Here is a 9,400-nt window from a genome sequence, read left to right as displayed (position 1 = left end):
TACACATATATATATATATATATATATATATATATATATATGATATATATATATATATATATACATACATATACATACATATATACATACAAAAATTGCCCATTGATTGAGTAACTGCCCAACAGTCCTGTTGGAGTATCTGGCAATACATCAGAACTGGAAACAATGGTGAAGCATTCTTCTCATTCTCATTCAGGAACTTCAGTGTGAGTGATCAAAATCATGAATAAACTGAAAATGGCAGAAAGACTCTCTGCAAGCCTAAATTCTTTCCTGCATCAAACATATTAGTATATCATAATAAATACTGATGAACATGCTGAAACTTACACACTCAGAAATTCAAAAACTAGACCAGACATACTGATAAAATCTAATAACGTATGCAAATACGTTTTAATCTTTGATCTAAACATAATTATCCTCATGCTGAGATTAATAACAATACAATAACTAACAATACAAGAGTTTACAACTTTTCGTTTGCTATCATTAATTTAATCATGTTTAAACTTTTAAAATCATTTACTGCGAATTGCAAACAATTTAAGCCATCATCAGAGATAAAGTTTATGGGCAAAGTGAAATCGCCTTCCCCTGTGATTGGGGGTTCTGCATTTGTTTTGTTTCCTTCATTTATTTAGATTTAACTTAGGAGGCCACATATCAGCTTTCCTATTGCTTGCAAGGCGGTGATTATCCCTGCTGGCAGGCATGCGCAGTAATCATCCTCTAGCCCTGGAAGTACCGCTGCAAACAAGACAACATGATAGACAGGTCTCAAAATATATAAAGAATTAAACTCATCATGACACTGGCCAACATACATATATATTATGAGGTGCCAAACAGGAAATAATTATATAAAAATCTGAATATATAGAAGTAAACTGAATATATAAAATGTAAATTGTGAATATATAGTTACGTCTGAATCTTATGTCTGAATATAGAAGTAAATTGAATATATAGAAGTAAATCTGAAAATATATATTTGCAATTCTCAATATATAAATGTAATTGTGAATATATAGTTGTAATTCTAATATATAAATGCAAATCTAAATGTATAGTTGTAATTTTGCATATATAAGTGTAAGTTGTATATATAAATGTCACGCTCCAGAGGAAGCTTGAATTTCTAAAGTTGTAAACTGAACGATGCCCGCTGTATGACGCCTGAGCTGTCATGAGAACGCATCAGCCCTACGATTCAGTTTTCCTGGAATGTGAACATCCTCAGCGATTTCAGTCGTGGTGGACTTCCAAAGGAGGAGATAGCGGAGAGTTGCGATAAGCCGCCAGGAGCTTAACACTGCCCTGATAGTTGATGGGCGTAACGGTCGCAATGTTGTCCGGGAGGGATTCAGTACATGCTTGCTCTCCAACATTGGATGAAACCGCACAGATCAAGCAGCACGCCTTAAAGACGTACCACTGACACTCCTTGCAAAAGGAGGTCAAGTATATAGTAGGTCATTGCAAAAGAGGACTGGCTGTTCATAGTGAGCCTCCTGTGTGTCCACACATTAATAGAGAGGAAAAGACGAAAAGTGTGTATGGGCAATAGGAGAATTGCACCCTGATAGGATTTTGAACAAACTCATTAAAAATGTAAGTGGATTCACAAAGAGTGGACGGGTAGCTGGGAGGCAGGCCCAAGAAACTACTTACACACAGACATAAGGCAAGAAAATGGATTTCAGATTCAGATTTCTGAAGCCGAAGTCACCTAAAACAACAGACAGCATCAGAAGAGTCTCACTGGGCTAAAGAGACAAAAGGAGGACTGCTGATAGTAAATGTTGTATTTTTGAAATTATGTCCCAGAGACTTGCAAAGAGAGGAGAGGTACAGAACTATGTTGCTTGAGAAAAGTGTCCACAGTCAGTAATGGTTTGTATATCTGCTGTCATCTGCTGGGTGTTGGTCCACTGTGTTTTCTGAGGTCCAAGGTCAACGCAGCTATATACAAGGGACGTTTTAGAGCACTTCATGCTTCCTGCTGCTGACCAACTTTATGGAGATGCAGATTTCATTTTCCAACAGGACTTGGCACCTGCACACAGTGCCAAAGCTACCAGTGCCTGGGCTTTAAGGTTCATGGTATCCCTGTTCTTAATTGGCCAGCAAACTCGCATGACCTTAACCCCATAGAAAAATCTATTGGATATTGTGAAGAGAGAAGATGCAATATGCCAGACCCAACAATGTAGAAGAGCTGAAGGCCACTATCAGAGTAACGTGGGCTCTCATATCACCTGAGACAGTGCAAAGACTGATCGACTCCACATGCCGCATTGCTGCAGTAATTCCAGGCAAAAGGACTCTCAACTAAGTATTGAGTGCTTTACATGCTCATACTTTCAGTTGCCCAATATTTTAAAAAAATTGTTCTTTGTATTGGTCTTAAGTAATATTCAAATTTTCTGAGATACTAGGGTTTTTTATTTGTTGTGAAACGTGGGTCACATGCTCTGTCAAAAATCTAATTTTCATAACTATTTGTTTCATCAAGGTCTCTTTAAATCATAATGAGCTCTGCTCACCCCCTGCCTTCGCTTCCATTTAAAAAAATAGAAATATCACAACATCAGAAGCCCAGTGACAAAAATTCAAAGAAAAAGATCTTTCAATAGAACTCAAGAGAACTCAAGAGAACACATAAACCAAAAGGGCACCATAGCAAGCAAAAATAACAAAAGAGAGCCACTTAAATAGGGAAGCTAACTAGACAGGGCTGGGACTAATAAACCTAATTAGCTGAGAGAAAGAAACACAGGAAAATTGGTACCATCAAGTGGCGAAAATATATATGCTTAAAAAATTAAATCATTTTATCTTTTATAAGTATACTAATATTTATTAATTGTAATAATTAATTTACTAATGCTTAACAATTGATTAATAGAATAAAGGAAAAAAAAACATTACTTACCAGTGTCTTCTCATTGTAAACAGATATACAGATTGTGCTGTTGGGCAACACTGGATCAGGAAAAAGTGCATCAGGAAACACCATCCTGAATAAAGACCTTTTTGATGTGAAAAACTCTACAGGATCAGTTACAGAAAACTGTACCAAAACAAGAAGCAAATGTGGATGGACGCAGCATATCAGTTATTGACTGTCCAGGTCTGTTTGACACTCGAGATCAGAGTAAAGAAATGCTGCAACATGTAACGAGGCAGTGCATGAACCTATCTTATCCTGGGCCTCATGTATTTCTGCTGGTGATGAAACTGGGTGTGAAATTTACAGAGCAGGAGAAGAATGTTATAAAATGGATTCAGGAGAACTTTGGAGAAGATGCCATCAACTACACCATCATTCTGTTCACTCATGCTGATGTGCTGAGGGGCAAGCCTATAGAGACATATATCAGTAAAAGCAATGAATTAAAACAATTGATCAAGACCTGTTGGGGAAGATATCACTCATTCAACAATGAGAACAGAAATAATCGAGATCAGGTCACAGAACTTCTGCAAATGATATCATAAAATGGTTCTTTTTAATGGAGGAAAGGAGTATGCTTTTCAGATATATAAAGCTCAGGAAATCGGAAAGCTCAGCTCTAAAAGACACTGAGAAAAATGACTAACAAGTAGCATTGTAGCAGTTGTAGGAGGTTTTTGACAGTAAAACTATGTTCCTGTAATTGGGTACGTTTTGAAATTTTCTGCCTGTACTATATCATATGGCACATAATATACAATAATATTCACTCCTAATGTTTATATTATGCTATCACATAATTCAGATATTTAAGTATATTTCTGTCTTTCATTTTTCTTCTTGCATTCAAATGTGTCAGCTGTATAAAACTGATTAAAAGGGAATTGCCACTATAAACAAACATGAGACTTTTTCTGTACACTGATTTCTATTAGGTACAAAACTTAAAATCTTAACCCTCATGTGTTGTTTGAGTCTTGAGATTTTCTTTTTTCCCGAAAATACTGGCTGGTTATGTACTTGCTACCAGCACATGTGTCATTCATTCACCACAGTCACATACCTCTGAAGCACTACCTACCAAATCATCCTCTCCAGAATACTAATCACCCTCACTCATGTTGCTCATTAGAGAAACTTCTTAAATACCACACCTCCCTCAGTTGCACTTTGTCAGATCTACTGTTCACACTCCTCTCATGCTAGTTCCTGACCTCTATGCTCTGTAGATTGCCCTGATAGTGACCTTAATACTAACACCGGCACCGCCATCTGCCTCAGGATGTCCCATGCCCAAGTTCGATTGTTCATTCAGATGCAACTGCAACAGTTCACCTCAGAGGAAGACTAGGTAGCATTTCTCATCTCTCTGCTCTGTGGAAAAGCACTTCAATGGGTGAAAGCCATCTGGAATAACAATAATCCCATCATCTACTCATTTGACCAGTTCATCGGTCATTTCTCTGAGAGTGTTCAGTACCACATTTCACAGGGCCAATAACAATTTCTGATCAGTTGATCCATTTTACAGCAAGGTGCTTCTTCAGTTCATGACTACACCCTTTGTTTCCACACGCTGGCAGCGACTAGTGGCTGGGATGAGGCCGTGCTGCTGTGCACCTACGGCATGGACTCAATCCTGAAATCAGAGCTTCCACGGCATTGTATGATGATTCCATTGGATTAGAGGATTTTCTGCAACAAACCACCAAAGTCTCCCAGAGACTGGCCACCTGTCAAAATTCTAATCCCGCTTCTCAGCCAGCCTCGGTGGCAGCTAGACCCTCCAGTACCAGAACACATGCAAGTGGATTACAATCCGTTTTCCTGAACTGAATGAAATCGGAGACTTACATCTGGACTGTGTCTGTATTGTGGCAACCAAGGGCACCTCACTGCAACTGTCCTATTCGACCCCCACACCCTGTGGTAAGTACTATCACATCTGAAATTGATACTGCAACACTATCTTTATTACCCATCACTCTGTATACTGCTGAATTCTCAATATCTGTCTCGCATTGGTTGATTCAGGGTCATCAGGAAACTTCAACTCCTTGGACTGTTTAAGCAAACTATATCTCAAGAAACAACATCATTCAACAGAATACTCCATAACAACCATCCAAGGAAAGCCACTTGAGCGTGGGAAAGTTTATCACATCTCCACATCCATCACTCTACAAATTCACCAGGAGAAAATTCAGTTTCTGGTACTGGAGGATTCCATTGTAAGCATCATCTTGGGACGTCCATGGCTCCAGCTACATCACCCTACACTCCACTGGGATCCCTGTGATATCAGTAGTTGGAGTGAGCATTGCCATCAACACTGTCTATCCAATCGCGTCGACTTTCACGTGCTGTCTCTATTCCTCTTGCATCTACCCAGGTTGAAAGTCCGAAACGTCAAGAACCAGAAAATCCAGCTGAAATCTCAGTGAAGTACTTATGCGTTCAGGATGTTTTCAGAAAGCAAGCTGCCTCCCAACTTCCAACTCATTGGCCATGGAGTATATAAAGGAAGCATTAAAGCAAGGATTTATTCGTCCATCCACCTCATGTTGTATCCAAGGAATTGAACAGATGATTTGTGGAACTCGCTTTTTTCTAGTTTAAGGAATAACTGATGACAACGGAGCTTATGGAGGACCTGCTGGACATGTTGGCGATGTTCAGCTTAGTTCCAGGAGTACTCGGCCGCTTCCAGTTGGGCACTACGAGTACTTGGTTATGCCATATGGGTTATCCATCAGTCCCTCTGTCTTCCCAAACATTTATGAATGAGGTGTTCCTGGAATTCCTCTATAAGTTTGTAGTGGTGTATATTGATGACATCTTGAACTACTCCCGGAACTAGGCCGAACATCAGCAACACATCCAGCAGGTCCTCCATAAGCTCTGTCGTCATTAGCTATTCCTCAAACTAGAAAAATGGAGAGTTCCATAAATCATCTTTTCAATTCTTTGGATACAACATGAGTGTCGAGAGTGTGCAAATAGACAAAGGGAAGGTCGATGCAGTCCTCAAATGGCCAGAACCCATCAAAATCAAGGAGTTCCAACGCTTTTTAGGTTTTGCTAACTTCTACCATCGTTTCATCAAGAACTACAGTTCTATCACTGCCCTGATGACTTCCCTTCTGAGGTGCAAACCGAAACACCTGACTTGGTGCCCTCTGCCCACGAAGCTTTCCTCTATCTAAAGAAGACCTTTGCTTTCCCAAGCGGCTGATGATTCCTCGCTCCTCCATCCCTGTGCCTTTTATTCCCACAAGCTGTCACCGGCAGAGCAAAACTATGATGTGGAAACCTGTTGGCCATCAAATTAGCCCTGGGAGTGGCAACACTGCCTGGAGGGTGCCATTCATCCATTCAGGATCATTACTTACCACAAGAATCTGCAATACATCCGTGAGGCTAAGAGACTCAATCTCCATCAAGCACGCTGGGCTCTTTTTCTAACACACATCAACTTCAAGATTACTTATCGACCCGGATCCAAGAACATTCCTGCAGATGCACTTTCACGCCAATATACTACTGATTCATCCAACAAACTGGAACCCATCATTCCCGACACTCTCATTGTCAGCCCCATCATAAGGGAATTAGATCAACAGATCCAACAAGCAACCCTCCAGGAGCCAGCACCGTCAGAATGTCCAGAAGGAAAGACCTATGGAGGAGGGGTAATGTCAGGCATTCACCACAGTCACCTCCCTCTGAAGCACCACCCACCAGATCATCATCCCCACAATACTAATCACCCTCACATGTTGCTCATTAGAGACACTCCTAAAATACCACACTCCCTCAGTTGCGCTTCGTAAGATCTACCATTCACACCCCTTTACTACCCTTGACCCTCTATGCTCTGTAGATTGTGGACACCGTTTCCTGTGGACATACACTATACACTCAGCTAAATTCTTAGCCATCGCCTATTTCAGTTCTCTGTTCCAATAAATGATCATCATTGTTCCATTGTACCTGAGATTGTGTGACAACATGTGGGAATTAAAGGTAACAAGGAAGTAAACAAAACATCAAGAGGGGTCAATATATTTCTAAAACCAGGTAAAGCGGGTAAATTTGACCTGCACACCTTAAAGAACATATTTTACTGGATTATGCCACTCTCATGAAATGATTGTCTAGTAATCAACTATTTTTGTTCTAGTTAAGCCCTTTCATGCAGGCCACTTTTCCCATTTTATAAAGGTCAATATAAACTAAACAAGCACTGACAGCATATTTGGAGTGGTGTAATAATATACTACAATGTCATTAATTCATATATGAAGATATAATATAGGTGTCAAGGCAGAGGCTGATGGAGACTGGCAGACCAGTGGCAGATCCAGCACACTAATGGCGGACTGAGGGTGAACAGCGGGGCAGACAGGATCCAGGGGTGAAGACAGGAACGGATGTTTAATGAATTCAACCTTTCATTCACACTTTTAAAAAATGTGGTACATTAATTAGTTTGATTACATCTTGAGTACTTGCCTGTTGTATAATTAAGTGCATTTGAGAAACCATTAAAAATACTTTAGATGGTTCAGAACAGAACAGCCAGGCTAGTGCTTCATTATCCCTTCCGGTCAATGCTAGTGAAAGTTGTCATGGCTGCAGTTGAAGGTTAAATTAAATTTATGATCGTTAGTATTTATTCATAAGGTATTGAAGTATCATACGCCTTGTTTATTCTTTAATAAAACTTGTTAATGTGTGACTTAGACATGATTCTAAAACACATCAAGCGAGTAAGGATGACATTATTTTACTGTATCCACAAAATAATTTGATGAAAAAAACTGTGTTTTATCGAGGTTCTGGTCCTTGGAATTTGGTTCCCATAAATATAGGAAAGAGTAACTGTACATACATATTTCAAAGTGTCACCAAGCCAGCAGAGGGAGCTCTTACCTCTGGGTGATCTGTGATCACTCCCTCTGCTGCTACTCCCTGTTAAAACTCTATAAATACTGTTGTAGGCCCCTCACCTGCAGGTTCCATTGTACTATTGTTGGATTGTCGTTTGATTGTTGTTTCCCGAGTCTTAGATTCTTTGGTTTTGACCCTGCCTGTCTTCTGATACTGTGATTGTTTGCTACCTGACCCGACCTCCGCCTGTTTTTGGATTTTGTTATTGCCTTGCCTCTTACACTCCTGTTTGCTGCGTTTTGACGCCTGTCTGCTTTGACCATGCCTTTGCTCAATAAAAGTCTGCAAATGGATCCGCACGCCTCAGACCCCTCATTCATGACACAAAGAAACTATAAAATATGAAGGTGTATATTTTATGTAGTGCTGCGATAAGTTGATTTTGTAAGGGTCCCCCTTTTCCTGCAGAACGGAATCCAGAGGCCCTGGTCGAAGGTCAATGCTTGTTCGGTCTTTTTCTTTGCATCTCGTTAAAAATCACTAATATTTATTAATATTTTGTGTATCCAATTATATATAATTACACTGACCTTATATATAATTTTATCTGACTCCAATCTTTAGTGATTTTAGTTATATTTATTTAAATGTAACTGCTGATCCCTCTAGTTGTGATTAAATTTGGATCATTAATTAACTATAATATTTCCTAGTTTCGACTTATCGTTCGTTAGGAGTCTGGGTCACTTAGAGACCTTGTTTGGCCAGAAAAGACTCACGACACATCTGGGCTAGTCCAGGTCTTAGTCAGAGGCTACCCCGTAGATCGCTTACCTTAATGCAGCTATTTCCTCAATAGACTCAAAAAGAGTAATTTTTTATGCGTTCCCTATGTAATAGCATGCTAAGCCAGTTTGGTGGACAGAAGTCAAGATCTCAAAAATGTGCCCCCGGCTCCATCCATCGATCGTTGATATGAGTCACCATATTATTTCACCCTAAGTTATTTCAGACAATATTATAAATTAACCAAGATTAACATTTATTTTACCAGGCTAGAATAGTTGTTTACTCTCTTATTGAAGTCCTTTTGTTCCCTTCTCAGATTAGTCTTATTGCATTTACAGGTTTTGATTCACCTCCTTACAATTTATATAGAAATAATCAACATTAACCCATAACACTATATGTATTTTTGTCCATAAAATGTTAGATACCTTTTATAGTTCCTTTTTTTTTATTTAAAACAACAAAATGTAATACTTGGCACATCCAGATATTGCAGAGTTCTGTGTTTCTATGTGAACAACATTTTAATACAAATGTAAATTTTGACCATATCTCTACACTTAAACCTAATCTTACCCATGAGTAATGCCTAATATCAGAGGAAATGATAAACAATGATGTACAAGCACCAAACACTGTAAGCCTAAAGTAAAAAAAAAAAAAAAAAAAAAAAAAAAAAAATTGTAAAATGGTTCTTCAAATCAAAAGTAAATAATGCACACATTATGAACTAGTCTTTTATTAAAGTATCAGATATGG

General features: G+C 39.0%; 1 pseudogene; it reads left to right on the top strand.

The window, feature by feature from the left end:
- The first annotated feature begins 2,188 nt into the window (after positions 1-2,188).
- On the top strand, positions 2,189-3,504 carry LOC122331459 (annotated as a pseudogene).
- Positions 3,505-9,400: the final 5,896 nt, after the last annotated feature.

The sequence above is a fragment of the Puntigrus tetrazona genome, unplaced genomic scaffold (genome assembly GCF_018831695.1).
Source record: "Puntigrus tetrazona isolate hp1 unplaced genomic scaffold, ASM1883169v1 S000000001, whole genome shotgun sequence".
In the NCBI taxonomy this organism is placed as follows: domain Eukaryota; kingdom Metazoa; phylum Chordata; class Actinopteri; order Cypriniformes; family Cyprinidae; genus Puntigrus; species Puntigrus tetrazona.
This window is presented reverse-complemented; position numbering and strand designations above follow the sequence as displayed.